The sequence below is a fragment of the Gossypium raimondii genome, chromosome 11, assembly GCF_025698545.1.
Source record: "Gossypium raimondii isolate GPD5lz chromosome 11, ASM2569854v1, whole genome shotgun sequence".
NCBI lineage: Eukaryota > Viridiplantae > Streptophyta > Magnoliopsida > Malvales > Malvaceae > Gossypium > Gossypium raimondii.
Window position 1 is genome coordinate 29,615,361 of NC_068575.1, and position 27,146 is coordinate 29,642,506.

Genomic DNA, 27,146 nt, shown 5'->3' on the forward strand with positions numbered 1-27,146 from the left:
ATAGTGCGTCCTTAATGTGGGGTTCCCACATAGAAAATGCGAACACAAAATATAAATATTTGATTCTAATCCTAATCCTAAAACAATAACATAAAAATCAGCCAAATTAAGTTTTACAACTCTTAAAAATAATTAAAAATTTAATTAATTGTCAAAATCTTCAAAATAAGGAGATTGCCCTCTCCATTGGTGCTTTTTCTTTTCTCGATACGTGTTTCTGAGAAGAGGCTTCTCTCGAGGAATGTGCCTATTGGGTTGGGCTACTGATGACGGGTTCTTTCTACGTAATATGTTGTAGTTGGAATGCTACCTTATGGTCGTCATCCTCCTCCTTTTGAAAGTCTTGCTCTGTGGCCTCATCTTCCTCCTCTTCTTCACTACTGCTCCCTTCCTCATCTTCACTTCCTTACTCCTCGAATCTAGTATGGGATGATCTGGATCTATTATTGTGTGGTAGGTAATTTGGTACTTTAATATTATTTTTTCGTGCAAACTACTAAATTGTAATGCCCTCCACCCGACCCGATGAACTAGTTCTAGGTATTCGGTGTTATGTCCTATAATAGATATAAATTAAACTTTTTGCCTATGTTGAAGTTTTATCTATGAATATGACTAAGTCTCTTATAGATATACAATGTATGGATTACTTATACAATTGATGATAATAAAATTTCACCCTTTTATTTTATCTCTCAGCCTACTGAATACATATTGGAAAAGTACTTAAGAGACTTATGCTCAGACTTAAGCATGCCACTTAACTTCCTCTGTATGCATAACAGTTCATTGCACCACTTCCTTTTCCGTAGCCCTAGTGTCGTCCCTCCTTGCGTATTATTGGTTGCATAGTTATATGCAATTCGTGCAACTGTACACGTTGAACAAGTAATAAAGTAATGAGTGAGATCATCTCCACAGGGATTAGATAGGTATAATTTGGACAAGTTATTATAGCTAAGTTTGATTAATTCTAAAGAAAAACAAGAATTTAGTGGTAAAATGAGAGACTGCTGGTGTATAGAATGTGCAAAACAAAAGAAGTAAATGGAACAAGGATGGCACAGCAAAATAACTACGAAAAAGGGTTGAAGAACTACAATGTTGATTAGGACGATTGGGATTACTAATTAATCAACCTTCACTGCCTATTAATGCCACAACAAAATCATGAATATTCTACTACTTGATAGGTTTCTATAGTAGTCTGCTTCTCTCGAGAGTAAGACGTTGGGTTACCACCCTTAGGGCACTATATGACTATAAGCTTTGAGTTCGACTACCACTAATATTTCATACCTTATTTTGCACAAGGCAAGCCTCTATGTCTAGAGGTTGCCACGAATAAATGATTAATCATTCACTCATATTATCCAACTCCTATCTAATTAACCTAACCCTATTGGAATTAAGTTATCTTTATAAACCTACTGCACATTTGTCAATCTACAACCTGCATAGAACATGAAATACCATTGAATAAAATAGTAGAACAAACCAAACTTAAACTTTAAACATTAATAGAAATAAATGGTTCATCAAAGTAATTTTGAGCCTAAGAGATTTAGCTCATGGCCGGGCAAATAAAGCTTGAGTTTAAAATAATAACCAACATCACTAGTAACTGATAAGCTTTAAAGAAAAGCATGATAAGACACAAGGAGGAAATCTGAGAAGACATCTTTTGCCTATCCAGCTCTCAATCTAAGCAACACAATGTCTTACAGTTGCCCATGATGGTTACAGTCGTTTTCTCTTTCTTTTGCCACCCATGTTCTTGGCCCTTACCTGATATTTTCTATTTCATCCAAGGTTGTTGTCCCAGTCTATTTTTGGCTGCTCGAGGTTGCTTTGTTTCATCTCTAGGCCTCTCTAATTAGGGTTCCCTACTTGGATTTTTATGTTTCACCTTCTAGGGTAGGTCCATCAGCCCATGATCCTTCCTTTATTTTCCAGGTAGATATATCTGGTAAAAGTACATGTGGGGCCAAGAGCGGTACGTGCTAACTGCAAACTAGGCATCTTCCTGGCATTGCCATGGCATTTGTATTGGCAAATTGTTCGTATTTTTCCACAGAAAACTGTCAACCTTTGCTCTACGCTCTACACCTACCAAACAACCGCCAAACAAATCCCTCCCAAAAGTAGTTAAAAGCTTCATGTGATCATAATTAATCGTAACCCAAGCTCTTTAATTAATGCTTTAAAAGTGCAAATGCAATATCCTAAAATACAACTAAAAATAGTTATGTATAGGCAATTAACTAAGCCTATGGGCGTGAAATATAACTCTTTTCAAGAGTTATCACACCCATAAAACCGAGTCCTTGCTTGCCCTCAAGCAAAGTATGCATAAATGTGTGAATGCGAAAATTGCCATGGTAAACATAACCACCAGTGTATTTGTTGCATGTAAATATGTAATGAAAATGTGTAAGTGTACACGTTGATTCAAGTAATATGATGATGAGTGAGTATCGTCTGTACAGGGATCAAAAATTGATTACAATTAGTAAAGTATTACTGTAGATTTAACTAATTAAAATGTTCAAAAGAAACAGAGTATTAGTTGATGAATGGAATTAGTGAACGAACTAATAATATCCATTATAACTGAAAAAATGACAAATTAATCTAACTGTTGAGGTAATTCACATAGAATAAGTAGAGAGTACTTCTACTGTTGAATGATAATTGTTGGAATTACTCAAGGAATATTTTCATAACATAATAATGCCATAGCAAAATTTTGACTAACTACTACCCAAAAAATTGCTATTGCAATTTACTTCTTTCGAAAGTCAAACTTTAGTTATTATCCTGAGTCTGTGTATGTCTATAGGACTCACAGATGATAACCACACTAATGTTCTTCACCTGTACAGATCACAACTTCTATGTCTAGAGTGCTACAATTATTCTTCCGAATACTTGCCTGTATCAATTGATTAATAATCTGATGTATTTAATCCTTTCAGATTCAAATCCATCTAAGAACATAACATACAGTCAACTATGTCTAGAGCATGCATGCATGCATTCAAAATAAGCATAAATTGAATGAAATAGTAATTTTAATCAAAATCATATCATGGGCATTATAGCTAATTCAATATTCACCCAAATAATTCCAACCCAAAGATAATTATCTCATGGGTTGGACAATGAAATCCAAAATTAAATCATTCATCAACATTCTTAAAGTTTTATGAATTAAAGAAATTAAAACCAAGAAAAACAAAACAAAAGCAAAACTACAAGAAGCATTCGCTACACTTACTCTTCTTCTCAAGATTTTACGCAAAACACAGGGAAAATTTCTCTTCCCCTTATTTGTGTTTGTGATCTCCTCTTTTTAGTTGCTACCCTCTTATTTTCTTTTGAATTTTCCATTCAATTTCCCTATAGGTTTCTGTTGTAGAGAGAGAAACTGCTCTCTTTCCTTTCTTTTCTCCTTACAATCCCTATGTCCTTATTCTATTCTCTCTCTTCCTTACAATTTCCCCTCTCAGCACACATTTTTCTCCCTTCTTTTTAGGTGGATTTAATTGGTACACGGACAGCTGGTTGAGAGTGACCAAGACTGAGTGCTACGTTAACATTATCTTGGAATTGCCATGACATTTATGTTGGCAATCCATCCAACCTTTTGCCATGGCAATATTTCACTTCCTTAATTGTAGCACCCCAAACCCGGCCTAAAAGTTAGGCCCGAATCTAGCGTGTCAAATTGAAGTGTTTTTCGAAAACCATGTTTTCATTGGAAACCCTTCTTGAAATTTCAAACTTCTTGCCATTTAAAACTTGTACAAAACCTCAGTTCGTGTTTGTTTTTTTTTCAATCAAGGCTTATTAAAGAAAAGTTGCTACCTTCAAAACCTTATTATTGCAAAAGCTTAATTTAAAACAAATTATTTACGAAAACGTGATATTTTAAAAATTGAGTTGCGAAAACATAGTGTTAGAAAACAGTTATTATTTTCGAAAATCGTGTTCTACTTCTAGCGGATATAAATCACAATCACATCAAATCCAAAATTTAAAATCCAGCAATTATAGAGGCCTTATTACAACCTGAATCAAAATCAAAGTACTCTAGTAAATGAGCAAAACAAAATAAAACATGTACAGTTATGTGGCCCTCTCCGAGTCCCTCGTAGCTTCGAACCGTCTAATGCTGGGGATTACCTGAAAGGTTAAAAACGGGGTGAGTTTACGAAAACTCAGTGTGTAATCCCCTTATTAAAGAAACAGCCAGTATACAGAAATAGAATCAGTCTAGGCCCGAGCCCTTTAACAGTAACAGCACAGTGTGGGCCTTAGCCAATTACGGTAACGGTGGACAATGGTTTTAGCCCCAATCAGCCTTGGTTGGGCCTGAGCCCAAATCAAATGGCACATATCACATATATCTGGGTTTAAGCTCATCTCAATATCAGAATCAGTATATGCAATGCATAAATACCCATGCCAACTCTGCACTCCGTCACTTGTCCAACCCTGCACTCCTGCTGGGATTTAATCGACCCACCCATCCCTACACTATTGATGTAGCACCGATTGCGGAACTAACCAATATTGCAGTAGAGCTGCTAATCACATAATCGGCTAAAAGCCATCGGTGGGTCTACAGTCGTCTCAAGCGACCCATGCGACCCTCACATATCAATCATTTCCTCCAATACAAGATCCCAACCCTATGCATTATGTTGTGTATGCAGTATGCCATGCTCAGAATCAGTCATATACATATCATAAAACAAGTCGGTCATACACACATTTCAATTCCTAGGGGTATAACAGTCATATTACCCTATGGGGTATTTCGGTAATTTTACCTTTCGGGGTATTTCAGTAATTTTATCCATCGAGGGTGTTTCGATAATTTTACCCTTCAAGGGTATTTTCGTAATTTTACTCATCGAGGGTATTTCGGTAATTTTACCCTTCAAGGGTATTTCGATAATTTTACCCATCAAGGGTATTTCGATAATTTTACCCATCAAGTGTATTTTGGTAATTTTACCCTTCAGGTGTATTTCGGTAATCTTACAACCTTTTTGAACGTCTACAATTGCCTCGAGTGACACAGATAACCTAAATGGTCATAACGGTGTAAATAGGCCCAAGGCCTATATTCGACCCAAGTGGGCCCAATCACTCGTGTGGCCCATTTAGCCCAAATTCAACCACGGCTAAGCAAACCACCTAGCCCAATCCAGAATTTACCACTTAACATAGATTTTATCAGTGTGGGGCCCACGAGCCCATTTGGCCCATATGACCCATTTCAGCCCAACGAGGCCCAAAACTGCCATTGACCATGCGATCGTCATGGCCGGCTCATTATTTCCTATCCAACGATGAAAATTTACTCGCGTAGGGCCCACGAGCCCATTGGGCCCACTCGACCCATTCGGCCTAAAAACGGCCTAAGACCACGAGATCGCTCGTGTTGTCCTCTGTCGTTGTATCGAATGATCCACAAGCGTGTTCGTGCGCTCGTGTAATAGCCGTAACCGTACTTTTGGTTTTTCAGATTTTCAGCATTTCAGGATTTCGGCATTTGCCGATCTACGATTGGAGTGGTGTGTGTACACACCAGTTTTAGAACAACACGGTAGCCCACGAGCGTAGAACCTATATTCGATTAAGGTACTTGGTTAGCAATTCCATTAACGTTCACAACACTTAAACCCAAATCGTCACACTACTAACCTTGAACGAATGAGAATTGCGTAATGCCCTTGGATCACCAATTAGGAATCGATCTCAGGACCTCACCGATTATTTTCTTCAACAAAGAAACCTAGAAGATCGGGTTGTTTACAAGAATAAGACTTAAGACCCGAATATTAAAACTCAACACCATTGACGAACAAGCCAACTTACCCCCTTCAAAAATTCAATTGAAAGATGAAAGGAGAAACTTAAATGCCTCTGCATTTCCGAGGAACCCCTTTGAATCGCAATGAGTGTAGAACGTGAGAAATGAAATAACAAGCGGTCAATAAGGTTATTCGGTTTGAGAAACAATAGAGAACATAGGTGCATTCGATTTTAAAAGAAAAGAATAGTACAACTTTTGATCACTTACCGATAATCAGAACCTTTGTAGTAGATCGACGCAAAGAAGGATTAACAACCGTGATATTCAGCCAGCCCAGAATAGAAGGTGAATAGAAGTTAAAAGAAGAGAAAAGGAAGGTTTGGCCAGGCTATGAAAGAATCCGATTGCAGAAGAAAATTGGTAAGGAAAAATAGATGTTAGGTTCGGCCAAGAAGAGAAAAAGAGAATAGCAAAGATGCAGAGAAGGAATAACACAAATAGTCTGTTTCGTATCACAAAAAGAACTAGACGGAACCCGATAAAAGGATGCACGAATGGTCAGTTTTAGTTTCAGTACTAGCGAAAAAGAAAAAGAAGTCCAAAACCCCAAATGTTAGAGAGAAAATTCGGCACCTAAAAGCCTATGATGGAATTTGCATAATGGGAATCCCCTTTTTCAGCCAACTACTATCACTCCTCCAATCCTCTCCTTGAAATCTTCCATGATCCACTCCTTAAATCACTCATTTGACCAATTCAAACTCTCTAACACAGAGTTCAAATCCAACACCAACTCTTGCCTCCCCGTGAGCAAAATAAATAATCCCATTTGCATGCAGTGATACTTGAACCTCTGACCTCCTTACCACACCTGTGACGCCACCTGCTTACCACACCTGTGTCGCCTCCTTGCCAGTACACCACAGGCTCTTTTTGTGCCATGATTTCACAAAAAAATATTTATAAAGCCTTCAAGCTAAGGTTAAGATTCACTTAAGAGCAAAAATAAAAAATATTGCTAAAGCCCAGGTTTGAACCAAGGACTTCTCCAACACTCCCAACTCTTCTTAAATCACTTAACCACTGAAGCAGACGTTCATTTATGTCATTTTCTTGCACGCATAAATTTTTATATGATCCCACACTCAAGTCCTATTTCTATTAAAGCCCAAATTTGAGGCGTTACAACTCTACCCCCTTAAAGAAATTTCATCCTTGAAATTTCCAACTGTTAGAATAGCTGCACAACACAAGTTACACCACTACACTTTTGCTGCGTACTTTAATCCTAATTGCATATTAGGTAAATAGTACACTGTGGATAAAGTGCGTACTAGTATTCACATCTAGAGCGTCTCCATCTTCTCGGTGACGTGCTGCATAAACCAAAGTTGGCTACCTCACCTCCGCATGACCAGAACCTCTACCTTGAGCTCCACGACCCAAACAGTTTCCACCCCTTACCTGTCCATGGCCTCGCAGCTGCTGACCACCCCTTGGTGGTTGTACACTACCCCTACCAAAAACTTGCATATGATCCGGACTTTTGGGACACTCTCTAAGACGATGCTCCATGGAACCATAATTCAAACAAGCTCTCATCCCCCTTCAGCACTCGTCTACATGACCTTTCCTACAAATAGCACAAAGTGGTAACCAAGTAGCAGTAACAGGGTGCCCAGCTCTGAGCTGGCACCCACATACTTTCCCTAAAATGTGGAATTAAAGAATTCTAAGGTTAATCGATCAGACGGAGTACCTTCTTTTACCGTAAGCCACCATTGAGAGGCTTCATCTCTCAGCAAGGACACAGCACCCTTTAACTTTTGTTTTGATTTATTTTCGAGGTCATCCATAATTATTTTGGTGGCCTCCAATCAATATTCTGCCACACTCGGAGCCACCTCAGAAACTCCCCTAAAGAGCTTTGCTCCAATTGACCGAAGTCATTCTATAACTGACTTGTGGCCCACAGTAACGGTATTCGACCCAGCAGTACTCGTAACCCTTTCTAGAATCCTCAACATTGCTTGGGACAATGCGTCGTCCCCAGCTGCTCAATCAAGTGACGCTGTCTCAGCTACCGGTGAAGTCGGAGCCTCTCTCGCTTCAACGTTGGGCATATGGCTAGCACTTCCAAAGCCTCTGCCGCGGCCTCTTGCACCTCTTCTAGCACTCATTTTCTCTTTGCGTATTGTCTGAATTAGAAATTTTATGAATTTAGCTCATAGTTTCAATAATTAAGCAGATGTTTTATGGAAGTTGTAGTTAAGAGTTGTCTTCGCAATCGCAGGCTCACTACAATTTTAATTTCCTATAGTTTCTCAGTTTGTTCTATCTAGAGTGATATAGTCTAATTTCTAAACTAGTCACAGTACTTCCTAAGTTACCGCATTTCAATTTCTAAACAGACAAAAGTATTCAGAAAACTTACAGATTCGGCACCGGAGACTTGGTTTTCCACACTTTTCAGAAGAAGTATCTCAAAACACTTTACATATTCAAAAACAACTTTTTTAAATCCAAAAATTTTAAAAACCATTCCACAGCTGAGTTTTGCAACTTGGCTCTGATACCACTAAATGTAGCACTCCAAACCCGACCTAAAAGTTAAGCACAAATCTGGCATATCACATTGAAGCGTTTTTCAAAAACCATGTTTTCATTAGAAACCCTTCTTGAAATTTCAAACTTCTTGCCATTTAAAACTTGTAAAAAACCTCAGTTCGCGTTTGTTTATTTTCAATCAAGGTTTATTAAAGAAAAGTTGCTACCTTGAAAACCTTATTGTTGCGGAAGCTTAATTTAAAACAAATGATTTACGAAAATGTGATAGTTTAAAAACTGAGTTGTGGAAACATAGTGCTAGAAACCAGTTATTGTTTTTGAAAATCGTGTTCTACTTCTAGCAGATATAAATCACAATCACATCAAATCCCAAATTTAAAATCAAGCAATTATAGAGGCCTTATTACAACCCGAATCAAAATAAAAGTGCTGTAGAAAATGAGCAGAACAAAATAAAACATGTGCAGTTGTGTAGTCCTCTCCGATTCCCTTGCAGCTCCGAACCATCTAACGCTGGCGATTACCTGAAAGGTTAAAAACGGGTGAGTTTACGGAAACTCAATGTGTAATCCCCTTATTAAAGAAACAACCAGTAAACAGAAACAGAATCAATCTAGGCCCGAACCCTTTAACAGTAACAGCACAGTGTAGGCCTTAGCCCATTAAGGTAATAGTGGCAAATGGTCTTAGCCCCCATCATCCTCGGTTGGGCCTGAGCCCATATCAAATGGCACATGGCACTTATATCTGGGCCTAAGCGCATCTCGATATCAGAACCAGTATATGCAATGCATAAATACCCATACCAGCCCTACACTCCTGTCTCTTGTCCAACCCTACACTCCTGTGGGGATATAATCGACCCACCCATCCCTACTCTCCTGATGTAGCACCAATTGCGGCACTAACCAATATTGCAGCAGAGCTGCCAATCACATAATCGGCTAAAAGCCATTAGTGGGTCCACAGTCGTCTCATGCGACCCGTGCGACCCTCACATATCAATCACTTCCTCCAATACAAGATCATAACCCCATGCAGTATGTCATGTATGCTGTATGATATGCTCAGAATCAGTCATATATATATCTTAAAACAAGTCGGTCATACACACATTTCAATTCCTAGGGGTATAACAGTCATTTTACACTATGGAGGTATTCCGATAATTTTACCCTTCGGGGGTATTTTGGTAATTTTACCCATCAAGGGTATTTTAGTAATTTTACCTTTCAGTGGTATTTTGATAATTTTATCTATCGAGGGTATTTTAATAATTTTACCCTTTGGGGGTATTTCGGTAATTTTACCTATCAAGGGTATTTTAGTAATTTTACCCTTCGGGTTTATTTCGATAATCTTACAACCTTTCTGAAGGTCTACAGTCGCCTCGAGCGACATAGATAACCTAAATTGTCATAACCGTGTAAATGGGCCCAAGGCGCATATTTGGCCAAAGTGGGCCCACACGCTCGTGTGGCCCATCTAGTCCAAATTGTCATAACCTTGAACGAATGAGATTTACTTAATGCCCTTGGATCGCCAATTAGGAATTAATCTCAGGACCTCACCGATTATTTTCTTGAATAAAGAAACCTATAAGACTGGGTTGTTTACAAGAATAAGACTTAAGACCCCATTATTAAAATGCAGCACCATCGATGAACAAGCCAACTTACCCCCTTCAAAAATTCAATTGAAAGATGAAAGGAGAAACTTGAATGCCTCTGCACTTCCGAGGAACCCCCTTGAATCGCAATGAGTGTAGTACGTGAGAAATGAAATAACAAGCGGTCAATAAGGTTATTCGGTTTGAGAAAAAATAGAGGACACATGTGCATTCAGTTTTAAATGAAAAGCAGAGAATAGCTTTTGATCACTTACCGATAGTCAGAACCTTTGCAGTAGATCGACGCAGAGAAGGATTAACAACTGTGATATTCGGACAGCCCAAAATAGAAGGTGAACAGAAGTTAAAAGAAGAGAAAAGGAAGGTTTGGCTAGGCTATGAAAGAATCTAATTACAAAAGAAAAGAGGTAAGGAAAAATAGATGTTAGGTTCGACCAAGAAGAGAAAAAGAGCATACCAAAGATGCAAAGAAGGAATAACACGAATGGTCAGTTTCGTAGCACAAAAAGAACTAGAGGCAACCCGAAAAAAAGATGCACGAGTGGTTAGTTTTAGTTTCGGCACTAGCGAAAAAGAAAGAGAAGTTCAAAACCCTAAATGTTAGAGAGGAAATTCGGCACCTAAAAGCTTATGACCGAATTTGAATAATGGGGAATCCAATTTTTCAGCCAACTACTATCACTCCTCCAATCCTCTCCTTGAAATCCTCCATGATGAACTCCTTAAATCACTCATTTGACCCATTCAAACTCTCCAACACAGAGTTCAAATCCAACACCAACTCTTGCCTCCACATGAGCAAAATAAATAATCCCATTTGTATGCAGTGAGACTTGAACCTCTGACTTCTTTACCACACCTGTGATGCCACCTCCTTGCCACACCTGTGTTGCCACCTTGCCACTACACCACAGGCTCTTTTTGTGTCATGATTTCACAAAAAAATATTTTTAAAGCCTTCAAGCTAAGGCCAAGATTCACTTAAGAGCAAAAATAAAAAATTTTGCTAATGCCCAGGTTTGAGCCCAGGACTTCTCCAACACTCCCAAATTTTCCTAAATCACTTAACCACTGAAGTAGACATTCATTTATATTATTTTCTTGCACGCATAAATTTTTAATCGATCCCACGTTCAAGATCTATTTCCATCTAAGCCCAAATTTGGGACGTTACATTGATTCTCTTCCTACTTTTTCTCCTTTTCATCCTTCTTTCTGCACCTGCTGCATATAACAACCAATTCTCTTTCTCCCAATAGGAAAAGTAACAAAAAATGACATTCAAGGCACAATCCAAGAGTTATCATACAATGTTCTAAAATAACCTAAAAAGGCAAATATATCTACTTAAGTACAGGCATTTAATCAAGTTTAGAGGCTCGAAATATAACTTTTTTCAAGAGTTATCAGTATTGCCAAACCATTTAAAGAGCATTTTATATGTTAGTTCTCAATAATCTTTTATGTCCAAAACTATGTTTAAGTTTCATAAGTTTGTTTAGCAAAGGTAGTGCAGAAAATATTGCCCTAACAAAAATTTCTAATTGCTCATATGTGCGTTTTTTACTATAGCAATTTCATTTTTTTTGAACAACCAGTAGGCGTTCAGCTCGTCCCATGATTCTTTGACTCGACAATCATATTGGAGCATACACCAAATTGTCGGGTACTGAATCATGTCAAGATTTGAATAGAACTCACTCATGAAGCTAAAGCTTTTGACTTAGAATATGAATGGAGCAAACAACTACCTCCTTAGCTACTCAGCCTATTACTATAGTGGAGTGCCCCTATATTTCTTTTTTTATATTTGACCCTCTTGTCTAAGCTTGCTTTTCTAGCCAACAACACGGCGGAGCAAACAAAGTGTTGTTGATCTATCTGGCAATTCTAAATGTTAGAGTGTTTTATGACATTTCCTTGGTTTTCCTTAAGCTTCGCTACTTATTAATTGTTTGAGCATTTTCCTGACAAATTTTCTGAGTTTTGCTTCAAGAATCTCTAAAAAAGAATCACGCTATAGTCCAATTGTAATTGAAGTTAGGACATCTCATTTTTAAGGGTCGATTCCCAGGTAAACTATCTTAATCTAAATTCACCTAATCCACTCTCAGATATTTCTAGGTTTATTGAAGAATTAAGCTCATCATCAAACATTTTAGGTACAAAAATACACTCATGATAGTCTAACCATGCCTTGGCAATTTCATGTGTGTCATGGCAAAATGAACATGCCTGACTAAATACATAATGCATTCTAAATGCCCAACATAACGCCAAACTTGAGCGATGCATTGCCCTAAATGCATGAATATACATGTAATATGAATGAAATGCTTTGTTGAAGCGAATATTTTTACACATAAAATGTCATAGCAAAATATGAATGCATGATGCAATAAAGGGGAGAAAACTCCCTTGGCTTTGAGTTTGGTTATTGTTGCTTTAATTTCTATTAGTAGACTTGTGTATCGAATGCTTAAAACGCATCTTCCTATTTAGCGAATGGAGTGGCATGTCCTCCTCTTCTTCGTCAAACTAGATGATCTCAGTAATGATATGGTGGATTTTTCAGTCTTGTGCGGACATTGCTTTAGTTGGCGTAGGTGGGATAGCTTCAGTATTGTTCTCCGGTGGTGTAAATGTCGGGGTTGCTTCTTCTATCTCCTCCTAATCAGTCTCTATATTGACCGATTTAGTATTGGTGACTTCTTCTACAGCTACTTGGGTTTCTTTTTTTTTTGCAGTGGTGGGTTTGGTGCTTGCAGGCCCAACCTCAGCTGGCTCTACCTTCATCTATCCCTTCATTGATAAATGCTTACAGTTCCTTACAGAATTCGAGAAATGTAGGCATGGGCTTGGTAAAATTCTTTTGAAGGGACCTTTTCAAAAAGCATCTCGCTTTTCCACATAAGCCCAAGAAATGACCATTCTTTATTACACCTTTTCCACGTCCCCATTAATTCAGAGTTGATAAGTCCTGAAAAGAGTGAGTTGCTTCTACAATCGATCGAGTGAGTTGAACACTTTTTGTTCAAACGAATTATTAGAGGTAGAAGGTGTTGTTGCAGTGAAATTTTGCGAAGAAGATGTAGATGCTAAGCCATATGGTTGTTGCCGCGGTAGTTCCTGTAACCTCTCAAACCTGGCCTAGACGTTATGGCAAGATTGAGAAGGCTACATTAACCACCGAAATGGCTAAGCTAACTTACGTTACTTTTTAAGACATTAAATAAACTCATTTTAGAGGAAACCATAGTTGTACTTTGAGTTAGCTTAAAATCATTCATTCATTAGGTCCTGTATGCTTAGGATTCATTTTATTGTTGACAGTGTTGTTTTACAAAATTGTTTGTTTGTCGCTCTTCTTTAAGAAAACACATAAGTTAAACTAATGCAACGGAAAAACTATTTTTCAAGTCATTTTGGAAAATTAGTAGCCTTATCGATTTGTTTTTCAAAAACAGTTCCGTTGCAATGTTGTGGAAACTAGGGAATAGTATCAAATTTTACTTGAGCTCGATATCATGCATTACCTGATTATTATGCTTGAGTAATTCATGCATGCAAAAATACCCAAAATAAAAGTTATCAAGCCACAAACTAGAAATAATTAAAAATTACAAGCCAAAAATAAAAAAGACTTAATAATACTTAATTAAAAAACTAATAATCCAAGGCCCAAGTTGATTCTCCGAATGCCGAGTCCGGTCCTAATTTTGAGGTTTACCTGAAATGTTAAACACTATTGGGGGGTGAGCCTTAACAATCATAGGAATTTCATGTTATTACACAACCATTATCAAATACAGTGAAACATATTGGCATTAACAGAAGAAAATAGAACCATCATAGGAATTTCATGTCATTACATAGCCATTATCAAATTGATGTCAAATGGTGTATGAGCATATGTCATCATTCATTCAAGTAACAATCATTAATTTCGATACCATTCAATACAACAAAATACAATGCATAGCATAAATTAATAATATTTGAATATGTCGTGCACGTGATGCAATGCACAAAGGTTCGTACCCATACCATCCGCTACACACCCTGAGTTCCCTAGAACCCATCTACCATACTCTAAAACATTGTGTGTAACACCCCTTACCCGAGACCGTTGCCGGAGTCGAGCACGAGGCATTACCTGACTTAACTTACTAGTTCGGAGCATAAAAATTTGCTTTTAAAAAAATTATTTGTTCACGTTCATTCAATATATCCTTAAAAAGGACCCTCGAGACCATAAAACATGCAATGTAAATGGTTCGGGTCCAAACTGGGAACATTAAAAATTTTCTGAATACTTAAACAAATCAAAATAATTTATTTCCCTATTCACAATAAAACTATCCACTTGCGTTATAGTCACTAATTTAATTATAACTCGAGTTACAAAACTCAAAATTTAGATCTGTAAATTTTCCCTGAAACTAGACTCATATATCTTCTTATCATAAAATTTTCAGACTTTTTGGGTTAGCCAAATAGTACGGTTTATTTGTTAAAGTCTCCCTTATTTCACTATCTGACGGTTCTGAGCTCTATTCACTAAAAATCAATTATTTTAGTGTACAGAATTCTTATAATGTTCTTGTTTGTTTCTTTTGAAAATATAATCATTAAGGAATATATAAATATAAATTATAACTCATAATTCTTTCTGTACAATTTTAATGATTTTCTAAAATCAAAATAAGGGACTTCAAAAACCATTCGACCCTATCTCACTAAAATTCAAATATTACAAAATATAAAATTTCTTTGCCTACACCGTTTCTTTCATGGGAAAATAGACTCGATAAGATTCAATTCTATATCTAATTCACTCTCTAATTCCATTTATACTATCATTGGTGATTTTTCAAAATCACATCAATGTCATTATTCAAAAACTGTTCAATTGCAAATTTTTACTCTTTTATAATTTCTTTGTATTAACTATCATTTAGGCATGCATAGCACCAAAACATGTTCTTAAATAGCCATTTCAATAGCTAATCATTATCAAATATTTACATGCTAGTCATTACCCATATCATAAGAACACACACACAAAATGACCAAGTCCCTATATATGCCATAACTTAAAACGTTTTGAATCACACAATACCGAGATGATCTGTTAATAGTGTGAAACGATCTCCGACGTCTTTACTATCCTTGAATTTGCTTGGTGATACTATAAAAAAAGAAGGAAAACAAATGGAGTAAGCGTAAAGTTTAATAAGTTTACAGGAAAATAAATAACAACATTTATCATAAATAATTATACTCATAAATTATCATCAAGTATCATGATCTTTACTTTCTTCTTTACTTACTTTCTTACTTGTTTAATTACTTGCTTATTTAAATAACTCATGATTATAAATCACCTGATAACTGAGATATTCTTAACCCTTATAACTCACCTAAATCTATTTATTATGCTTTTACCTGGGCTTTCATGTAACATAGTCTATTTACTAGCCCGTTGAACCACTTGGAATACTAAGGATACTCGGGTCTCCTGTCTTACATGGTCTTACATGGGATGTTTCCTGTACTGCCAATGCCATATCCAAGATATGGTCTTACATGAGAGTTCTCATACCGATGCCCATGCCATGTCCTAGACATGATCTTACGGGGGACCTCTCATCTGGGTGCCAACGCCATGTCCCAGACATAGTCTTACATGGGACCTCTCATACCCTTAATAATGCCAATTCCATGTCCTAGACATGTTCTTACATGGGATCTTATCCCCTAATGTCATGACATTTGTATCCAAAACATACCTAATGTTTCAACGGGACTTTTTAAGACTGATTCTCTATCATCTCATACTTGAGTCAACATTAAATAATTTCATGAAATAAGTACATAATTGCTGGAAAATAACAACATGAATAATAATTATTGAAATATTGCATTTATTTACCGTAAACTTATCTCGATACAAAATACGATCAAATCTAGTAACTTAGTCCTCAACCTTTTTCTTTCCCCAGTCTAACCCCAAATTTCGTTCCTCTTAATCTATAATAAAAAATTTAGCTTATTTAATACTCACATTCATTAAAACAGTCCTTGACTCGAACTTTGGAAAAATTATGATTTTGCCACTAAACTTTTACATATTTACACTTTTTCCCCAAAGCCCAGAAATTAAACTTCATCCCTTATTCTTATGTTTTATGACATGCTGAAAATCTTTCCCTTCTATGGCAACATCAAATTCCCACTCTAACATTTACTTATGAAATTAGGCATTTTTACCGATTATGTCATTTTACTCGTTTTCACTTAAAATTGCCTAGCAAAAGTTGTTTAACATAATTTCAAGCTTCATATTCTATCATCAAACATCAAAATAAACACATTTCACCTATGGGTATTTTTCCAAATATGAGCCCTAACATGAATTAATTGTAGAATAAGCTAAACCTAGCTACGAGGACTCCAAAAACGTAAAAAAAACATTAGAAACGGGGCTTGGATGCACTTACTATGAGCTTGAGAAAGTGGAGAAACCCTAGCTATGGAGTCCCTTGAAATTTCGACCCTTATGGAGAAGATGAGCACATTTTTCCATCTTTTTCCCTATCAATTCTTTTTATTACCAAATGACTAAAATGCCCTTCATTAAAACTTTAGTTATTTTTATCTATGCATGTCCATTTTTGTCCACGAAAATCTAATGGTCTAAACCTCTACTTCAATTATGCACTTCTATTAAATCCTTTATTATCTAAAGCTCATATTTACCCACTTTTGCAATTAAACCCTAATATGCAATTCAGACATGCAATCGCTGAAATTTCTTATCGGTATTCTAACATATGCATCCAATAAATCGGTAAATCATAAAAATTAATCATAATAAAATTTTTTATCTTAGATTTGGGGTTTCGCAACCACTGTTTCATTTAGGCCCTATTTTGGGATGTTACATTTCTCCCATTTTAGGAATTTCGTCCCTGAAAATATTACCTGTGAAGAGATTTGGGTACTATTTTCGCATAGCTTCTTCGAGCTCCCATGTAGTCTCGTCTACCCCATGCGTATTCCATAATACTTTCACAAGTGCAATACTTTTGTTCCTTAGTTGCTTGACCTCTTGAGCTAGAATCTTTACAGATTCTTCACCGTAAGTCAGGTCTGGCTAAATCTCAACCTCTGTCTGAGAAATCACATGTGACGGATCTGAACGATAACGGCGTAACATAGACACATGAAATACATCATGAATCTTCTCTAACTCAGTCAGTAAAGCTAATCAATATGCTAAAGGCCTAATTCTTTTAGTCACCTCAAACGGTCCAATAAAACGTGGACTTAGTTTGCCTTTCTTGCCAAATCTGAGAACGTTCTTCCACGGGGATACTTTCAAAAATACCCTGTCACTAACCTGAAACTCAATCTCTTTTCTTTTCAAATCTGCATAGGATTTCTATCTATCTGAAACTGCTTTCAAGCAATCTCTAATGACTTTTACTTTCTCTTCTATTTCTTTGACTAGATCAACCCCGTAAATCTAATTTTCCTTAAGCTCTGTCCAATACAAAGGCGTAGACTTACGTCCATACAAAGTTTCATAAGGTGTCATCTTCAAACTCGACTGATAACTATTATTATAGCCAAACTCTACCAACGACAAATATTTCTCCCAACTACCTTGAAATTCTAAAACACAACATCTGAGCATATCCTCAAGTATCTGAATAACTCTCTCTGATTGACCATCGGTCTAAGGATAAAAAGTTGTACTAAAATTCAACTTTGTGCCTAAAGCTTCCAGCAGTTTCTTCCAAAACAGCGAAGTAAATCTCGGATCTCTATATGAGATAATCGATAACGGTACTCCATGTAGTCTGAAATATCTCTGAAATATACAACTCGACCAACTTGTCAAGTGAATAATCCATATGAACTGGGATAAAATGAGCGGACTTCATTAGCTTATCAATCACAACCCATACTGCATCTTTCTTTCTCAGTGTCAACGGCAATCCTGTCACAAAATCCATGGTAACTTGGTCCCATTCCCACTCAAGAACTAACACAGGCTACAATAAACCTGAAGGTACCTGATTTTCGGTGACAAATCAAGCATTTAGAAACAAATTCTGAAACATCCCTTTTCATTCCTGCCCACCAGTACGCTTTCTTCAAATCATTATACATCTTTGTACTACCTGGGTGAATAGACAAAGAACTGCTATGTGCTTCCTGTAAGATCATTCGAATAAGCTCATCATTCTTCGGTGCACATATCTGATTTCTAAACAACAAACAACTATCAAAATCGATCTGAAAATCAGACTCAATACCTAACTTACACTGAGCTCTTTTAGCTTGCAACTCACTCTCATCTTTCTGAGCTTTACAGATTTCTTCAAGAAACATCGGTTTAGCTCTCAACTTAGCTAAAATAAAATCGTCATCTTATAAATCCAAACAAGTATTCAAAGCTCTCCATGTAAATAAAGACTTTCTACTCAAGGCATCAACAACAACGTTTGCCTCACCCGGGTGACAGTTGATCACTAGTTCATAATCTTTAATCAACTCTAGCCATCTTCTTTGCCTCAAGTTCAAATCTTTCTGGGTCATCAAGTATTTCAAACTTTTATGGTCAGTGAATATTCAGCACTTCTCACCGTACGAGTGATGTCTCCAGATCTTCAACACAATTACAATGGCAGCTAGCTCTAAATCATGCATCGGGTAGTTTTTCTCATGTGGCTTTAACTGTCTGGAAGCATATGCTATTACTTTACCTTCCTGCATAAGTACACAACACAATCCATTCAAGGATGCATCACTGTAAATCACAAATTCTTTACTCGGTTCTGGCTGTACTAAAATAGGAGCTTCAGTCAACAATGCCTTTAACTTGTCAAAACTCTGCTGACACTTCTTAGTCCATTCAAACTTGACATCTTTCTGCAACAACCTTGTCAACGGGGTAGCTATCATGGAAAATCCCTTTACAAATCGTCTGTAATAACCAGCTAATCCAAGAAAAGTTCTAACCTCTGACAGATTTCTGGGTTGTTTCCACTCAACAATTACTGAAATTTTACTCGGATAAACTTTAATACCATCACCTGAGACAATGTGCCCAAGGAATCTGACTTCTCGAAGCCAGAACTCACTTTTGCTAAACTTGGCTTACAACTGATTATCTCTCAAAATCTGTACAACTGTTCTCAAATGTTCGGCATGTTCAATCTCATCAGGAGAATAAATCAGAATATCATAAATAAACACAACTATAAACTTGTCCAAGTATGGTCGAAAGATTTGGTTCATTAAATCCATGAATATGGCAGGAGCATTAGTCAACTCATAGTGGCCATACCTAGTCTGGAAAGCAATCTTTGGAATATCTGACTCTTTAACTCGCAACTGATAGTAAACGGATCTAAAATCTATCTTGGAGAACACAGTGACTCCCTTCAATTGGTCAAACAGATCATCGATTCTAGGCAGTGGATATTTATTCTTTATTGTAACTTTGTTAAGCTGCCGATAATCTATACACAACCTCTTTGAACCGTCTTTCTTTTTCACAAAAAGCACTTGTGCGCCCTACGAAGAACAACTAGGCCTTGCAAAACCTTTATCAGTTAATTCCTGCAACTGAGCTTTCAATTTTTTCATTTCCAACAGGGCCATTCTATACGAAGCAATAGAGATGGGAGTGGTACCTAAAACCAACTTAATACCAAACTCAACTTCCCTAATAGGAGGCAAACCTGGCAATTCTTCTAGAAACACATTGAAAAACTCACAAACTACTGGCACTGATACAATTTTCAACTCTGGATCTCTAGTATTCAGTACAAAAGCAAGATAAGCTTCATACCTTTTTCTCAAACATTTCTAAGCAGACATAACATAAATCATGGTAAGAGAACTATCTAACTCATCTGAATTAACCCGGATAATATCACTATTTTTGCATTTCAACTCAATTTATTTCTTTTCGCAATTCACTATCACATCATTGGCAGTCAACCAATCCATACCGAGAATCACATCAAACTCATCAAATGGAAATAGCATAAGATCGACCGGAAAACAGTGACCTCTAATCATCAAAAGGCAATTTTTACATACTTTGTCTACTAACACATACTGGCCTAATCGATTCGATACTTTAATCACAAATTCGGTAGATGCTATGGGCATTTTCATATTAGGAATGGGTTGAACTCGGATCAATCAAAACAATAACACTAGTATCATAGAGAGAAAATGTAGCTGTAATCACATCGGGGGAGGATACCTCATTGCGAATGCGAATAGCATAAGTCCTTACGAGTGCTCTAGCATCTGGTCTAGCTGCCAATGAAGTAGTTGCATCAAGCTCAATGGTACCAGCAACTCTCCTGCCATTCACAAGTCGCATGGTAGGATATTGATAATCATTGTTGGTAACTTTTTCCAAAATTTCATATGTTTCATTGTAGGATTTATCCAACAAAGTACCATTGGCAAATACATCGACTAGCATCCTTGTATGTGCATTCTGCCCATGACTAAATATCTCCATACGAGTCTAGTGATGGAAACCATGCATAGGACATTTTTTAAGCAATTCCTTAAATCTCTCCCAGGCTTCGTACAGTGTTTCATCATCCAATTGCAGAAAATATGTTATGTCATTTCTGAGCATAGCATTCGAGTTTGGCAAATTATATCGTAGCAAAAACCTTTGGCAAAGGTCATTCCATGATGTCACTGTTACCGACTGCAAAGCATTAAGCCACACTCTTGCATGACATCTCAAGGAATATAGTAACAGTTTGAGCCGCAGTACGTCTTCAGGAACACCCTGTTGTCAAAACGAATCATAGACTTCTAGAAAAAGTCTCAAATGTAGTCTCGGATCTTCAATTGGCAACCCACCAAACTGTCCAACTATTTGTAGCATCTGAAACATTACTGGTTTCAACTCAAAATGCTGAGCTTGTATGTGTGGTTCGACTATCCTTGGATTCTGGCCATCCAAAATGTGAACTACATGCTCTCAAACTGGCCTGTCTTGGTCATCTATCACACGATGAATAGGACAATTAACATCCTAACCATTAGGATTTAATTAATCATACAGAATAGGATTGTTCCCTTCCCTAGCCACATTACGTAATTCTCCTCTCCTTTTGAGCAAAGTTCTTTTGGTCTCTAGGTCAAAAGGATACTCTTCGTTAATAGGAATACCTCTACTCATGCACTGATTACAAACCATAGAAATTAAGTAACATCTAAGTTAGACAAAATTGACGAAACAAAAAAAAATAACAAAACAAAATTTTTCCAATTTCCAATCCCTAGTAACGGCACCAAAAACTTGCCAGTTGCACAGCTGATATGCAAGTCATACATGTCTACACGTCAGACAAGTAATAAAGTAATGAGTGAGATCATCTCCAAAGGGATTAGATAGGTATAAATTGGTTGAGTTATCATAGTTAAGTTCAGTTAATACTAAAGCAAAATAAGAGTGCAGTGGTAAAATGAAAGAATAATGATGTATAAAATGTGCAAACCAAAACACGAAAGGGAATAAGAATGAAAAAAATCACTAGGAAAAAGGGTTGAAGAACTACAATGTTGATTAGGAAGGTTGTGATTACTAATGAATCTACCTTCACTACCTATTGTCGCGTATGAATGTGTAATGCGAATGTGCAAGTATACATGTCGAATCAAGTAATAAAGTGATGAATGAGTATCATCTCTAGAGGGATCGGAATTGGTTAAAAAAATTGGTTATGCTATTACAATGAATTTGACTAAATAAACTGTGCAAAAGAAACAGCTGACAAATTGATGAAGAGAATTAATGAATGTACTAATAAAATCAATTATGAATGAAAAAATTCTAGGGAAATTGAAATGTTGTGGCAATTCTGAAAGAATAATTGGGGACGATTTGTACTATTGAATGATAAAGGTTAGAATGACTCAAATTTTATTTTTATATCATAATAATGCCATGGCAAAATCTTGACCATTTTACAGCTCAGGGATTCACTACTACAGTTTGCTTCTCTCGAGAGGCACACTTTAAGCTATCATTCTGAGTTTTTGTATGTCTACAGAACTCAAGAATGATATCCAGACTGTTTTCCTTTCCCTGTACAAATCGCAACTTCTACGTCTAAAGTGTTGCGAATATTCTTTCGAATACTTGCCTGTATCAACCGATAATAATCCAATTTATTTAATCTTTTCATAATTAAATCAGATCTAACAACATTCCAAACAATCATCTATTTCTAGAGCAGACATGCATGCATTTAAAATAATCACAAATCTAATGAATTAATAATCTACTCAAAATCAGACCATGGGAATTAAAGACAATAAAAATTCACCCAAATAATTCCAACCCAATAAAATTTAGCTCATGGATTGGACATTCAAATCCAAAATAAAACCATTAAACATCATCATTGAAGTTTAAGAATCATAAAGTTCAAATCAAAAAATAAAGGCAGAACTACAGGAAGCTCTTGCTACTCCAGCTTTCACTTTAGTACTGAAATTTGATGGAAAACCTTGGGCAGATTTCTCTTCCCTTTCCTTGCATCTGTGATTTTTTCTTTGTAAGCTGCTACCTTCTCCTCTTTATTTTCTGAAATTTTCCATGACAATTTGATGCAGAGAAAAACTACTCTCCAATTCCTTTCTTCAAAAAATCCTCGTCCTTTCTTTTCTTTTCTCTTTCCTCCTTTATAAGGTAGGTCCCTCGCTCTTAGCACACACCTTTTGCTTCCTCTTTTTCAAGGTGGTTTATTTGGTTCAAGTACAGCTGGCTACGAGTGACGTGGACCGAGTGTTGTGTCATCGTCTTGGAATTGCAATGGCATTCTTGTTGGCAATCTAACCAACGTTTTGCCATGGTAATATTTCACTTCATTTATTTTCTTTCTCCTTTCTCTCTTCTCTTCTTCATCCTGCACATGCTACCAACGATAACCAACACCTTTCTTCCCCAGTAACAAATAATGACATTTATAGCACAATCCAAGCTTTTTTATACAATGTTATAAAAATATCCTAAAAATGAAAATATATTTACTTAATTACAAACAACTAATTCAATCTAGAGGCCTAAAATATAACTCTTTTCCAAAGTTATCACACCACCAAACCTGAATTATTTATTGTCTTCAAGCAAAATATGTATGAGTATGCATTAATGCATAAATTTGCCATAACACAGTTACCATATATATCGCTAAAGCACTTGCCATATATTCTATACCTCCATTCTCAGTAGTCTTCTATTAAAACAAAAAAAAATTGATTCTAGTTTTGTCGGTTTGTTTATCAAACGAAGTGTAGAAAATGTTACCTAAAAATAAAAATTCCTAAATATCGATGTAATTCTAACTATAGTAAATACCTCCTAATGCACTAAAGTTATCTTTCTTCTAAATACCTCCTAATGCACTAAGGTTATCTTTCTTCTAAACTAAGTTTTTTTTATTCTCATTTATTCTTTCATTTAAAAACTTTAATTGCAAATATTATTTTTTCTAGGGAATTCATCTTGTTATAGGTTTCTTTACTTGACAATCTCAATGGAGCATACACTAGATTGCCTGGTATTACATCATGCCACAATTTGAATGTAACACACTCTTGAAGCTAAGGGTTTTAACTAAAAAGATGGATGGAGCAAACAACTACCTCCTTACCTAATTGGCCTATTACTACAATGGAGTGTCCCTCAACTATTTTTTTTACTCACTCTTATTTGAAATTTTTTTTCTGATCGGTAATACGATGGAGAAAACAAAATATTACTCATCTACTCAATATTTTCAAACAATGGAATGATTATTAACATTTTTCCATGATATTCATTATTACACACATATGCATTTCTTGAGTTTAAGTTTAAAAGTTCCTAAATATATTAAAACAAACCTACTATAACCGAATTACAATTATAAATAGGGCATTCTACTTTTAGGAATCAATTTTCACGCAAGTATCCTAAAGTAAACATACCTATTAACCCATCACAATTTTCTAATTTTATCGAAAAATTATTATCCTCATCGAATATCATAGATAACAATATACTTGTCATAGTCTGAAATTACTTGGAATTTGTATGTAATGGAAAAATGAATGACAAAATGCATGAATATTAAAGCATGTATCTACTGCATACTATATTTACAACACAACACACCCCTAAACCTAAGGGATGCATCTTCAATGCATGAACAATTAAACATTTCAAAATTCAAAAACAACAACTTACAAATATAAAATGCAATGACAACCAAATATGAATGCATGAAACATATGTTATAAAATGAAAAAGATGCAAATGAAAATAAAAACAAAAGCTTGGAAGGAATCTGTGTTACTCTAATTGGGTTGGGTTGATTTTCTGGCAACGCGTTTGTAGCACTACTTCCTTTCCACTTCACTAGCATCATCTCAAACTAATTTTCCAGCAGCTTGCTTGTAGCGTTTCCTTTTTAGCTGGTTAATTGGAACCTCTTCTCCATCACCAGTATTTGATTTTGTGAGATCATCAATTAGTTGATGACTCGCACGCTCTTGGTTGGTCATAGGTGCAGTGGATTTTGGTGTAGTGGCAGTTGTAGCAAGTGTAGAAGTTTAAGTCATATAAGCTTCATCCTTATCAAATTCAATATGCACAAATTTAGTTTTCTCCTCCTCTCCCTATTTTTCTGTGTTTGTATTCTTTGTTGTGGCTTCTCCATCTTCATCATCATCTTCTAGCTCCAACAACAATTCTTTAGGAAAAATAGGGAATGTTGGCATAGGTTGGGTAAAGTCATTTTTAAGAGATTTCTTAATGGCTTTGTCCCGTCGTCTAACATCCCCAAAATAGAGCCATTTCTTTTTTAGCTCGGTCAAGATCAATGACTATCATTAGTTGTTGTTTTTCCATCATCAAAAATAGTTGTTGCAACATCTCAAGAGCGTCAATCATTTTTTGCTGAAAGCCATTGTGATATGTTGATAGGGCAACATCAGTAGTCATAGTGGAGAAGCTGTAGATGTAGAGCTAGGATGCTTTGGCATTTCCTCGCCTAAAAATCTTAGGGCAATTTGCGTTGGCTCCTTTTTTGGGGATTTTTTCCTCATTTTCCTGGGTAGGGACCTTTAGTATTTGACCCAGTGTCGTAATAAGCGACGAAAAGTTTAAGGTATCAACGTTCTTTTATGCGCAGTGGTGTACTTCTCTAAAAATAGTTTTTCCATCATTTATCCTTCTTCTAGTCATAATCGAGTGCAACAAAAACATGTGTTCCTTGTAAATAGTAGAGTTGTGCGTAGAAGAGCTAAGACGAGATTTAAGGAAATGATACCGTACCCTACACTGAGGCTTCAAAGTTACATGGTCGATGATGTAGCAATCATTTCGACAAAGTATCCATGTCATTCCTTCTACATATAAATCTGTCAAAACTTGGTTGAGGCTTTCATTCGTCATTGTCTTGACAAATTGAGAGTGCTCATCAGGGCCTTCGAGTAACCCATATTGTGCATTGATAGAGTCTTCAACAAATAACACCAAGAGACTGCACACATAGATGAAATCATTTTTAGGAGAGGATAAATGTACATAAAATTCTTTGACTACCATAGTGAGGACGTCATCAGGGTGGAGACAGAAGATTTGCCATCCATGTTTCTACACGATAGATAAGATGGCTTTAGAATAGCCCATAAAAAGGACATATTATAGAAGGACCATGCAAAAAGGTCGCTTTGATATGTTCGTGTTATATTTTTGTTTCACGATTTTCCTAAAGAATGTCCGCGTATGCACAGAGGTGGAAGAAGATGGTTCTTAGCGAGCCATTTGAGAGAAAATAGTAAATTTGAAATGAAAAACGTAACACCGTTAAACAGAGAAGGGTGAAGAAGATGAAATGGAAAGTAAGTTAGAAAGTAAGTGAATTGACTAGGGTAAAACGTGAGAAAAAATATAGTAGTGACATGGAGGATAAGATTAACCTGAAATTGTGCCCTGACGCGATATGGTCTTCTTCCCATATGATACCATAACCCATCAATTACGATCTTACACGATATGATCTGCTTTCCATATGATGGCATAACCCACCATTTACGATCTTACACGATATGGTCTTTTTCCCATATGATACCATAACCCACCAGTTATGGTCTTCTTCAGTGCCATGGCCATAGGCTTGTCCTTTCAGAGATTCGTATTTTTAGTCTCGACAGACCACTTTGACGACTCTAGAGACGGACACAAGCTTTTCATACTTATATCCATCTTTCATGAACTTATCATATTTTGACTTACTTGTAACAGACACATCCAAACCTTTCTGACACATTAACAGAATTCCATTAATCAAATACAAGCATCCATTAACCTCAAGATTCATGTTTCATACTTTGACAATGAAACTTCATGTTATCCATATATGCAAGTTCATAAATCTTATGTATCTCATCAGAGTCATCAAATCATACTCACTAGTTTTGTATTTCAGAAATTGGTTACTTAGCATAGAAGTTTCTAGTAGGCTTATTATGTATGCATAAGTAAGTTTAGGGACTCACCTGATAACCTCAAATAGTAGCTTAGCATTCAAATCCATCATTCAGCTCAAAGTAATATTTCTATCTCTTTTTAGCCCTAAATCCATTTTGTTTTTTAGTAGAAAAAGGGAAAGAAGATAAACTTTTTCTTAACCCAACTGGAGTGCCCTTTTAACTTAACCTAAGCCTCTATGGGAACTTGGTAGACATCACATCAAGACTGAGTGACCTTATCAAAATCTTCCACCTCGAAGAACTTACTTGATTACTAATTTACCCTTTAACCCTTCTAGTTTATGTTCGGTTAATCCCTAACCAATTTTCCTCACAATTTAGCTGGCACAAGACCATAATGGCTACGGGGTGTACTACGACATTGGCGTGAACTCACATCCTAAAGGTCATTTTACATAAGCATAAGTCTCATTTCACCACTCATAGTAATTAGACATGAAATTCTTACTTTATTCTCATATTTGAGTCCACCCATTCTGAATGCCAAGAAGTGTATTTGGGTGAATACTATTTCCCCAA

The 27,146-nt window shown here is 36.3% G+C and overlaps 1 non-coding gene across 1 annotated transcript; it reads left to right on the top strand.

The window, feature by feature from the left end:
* Nucleotides 1–20,602: 20,602 nt before the first annotated feature.
* LOC128035194 (small nucleolar RNA R71) lies at nucleotides 20,603–20,709 on the top strand. Its single transcript, XR_008191595.1, has one exon. It is a non-coding gene; the product is annotated as a small nucleolar RNA R71 (small nucleolar RNA).
* The last annotated feature ends 6,437 nt before the right edge of the window (nucleotides 20,710–27,146 follow it).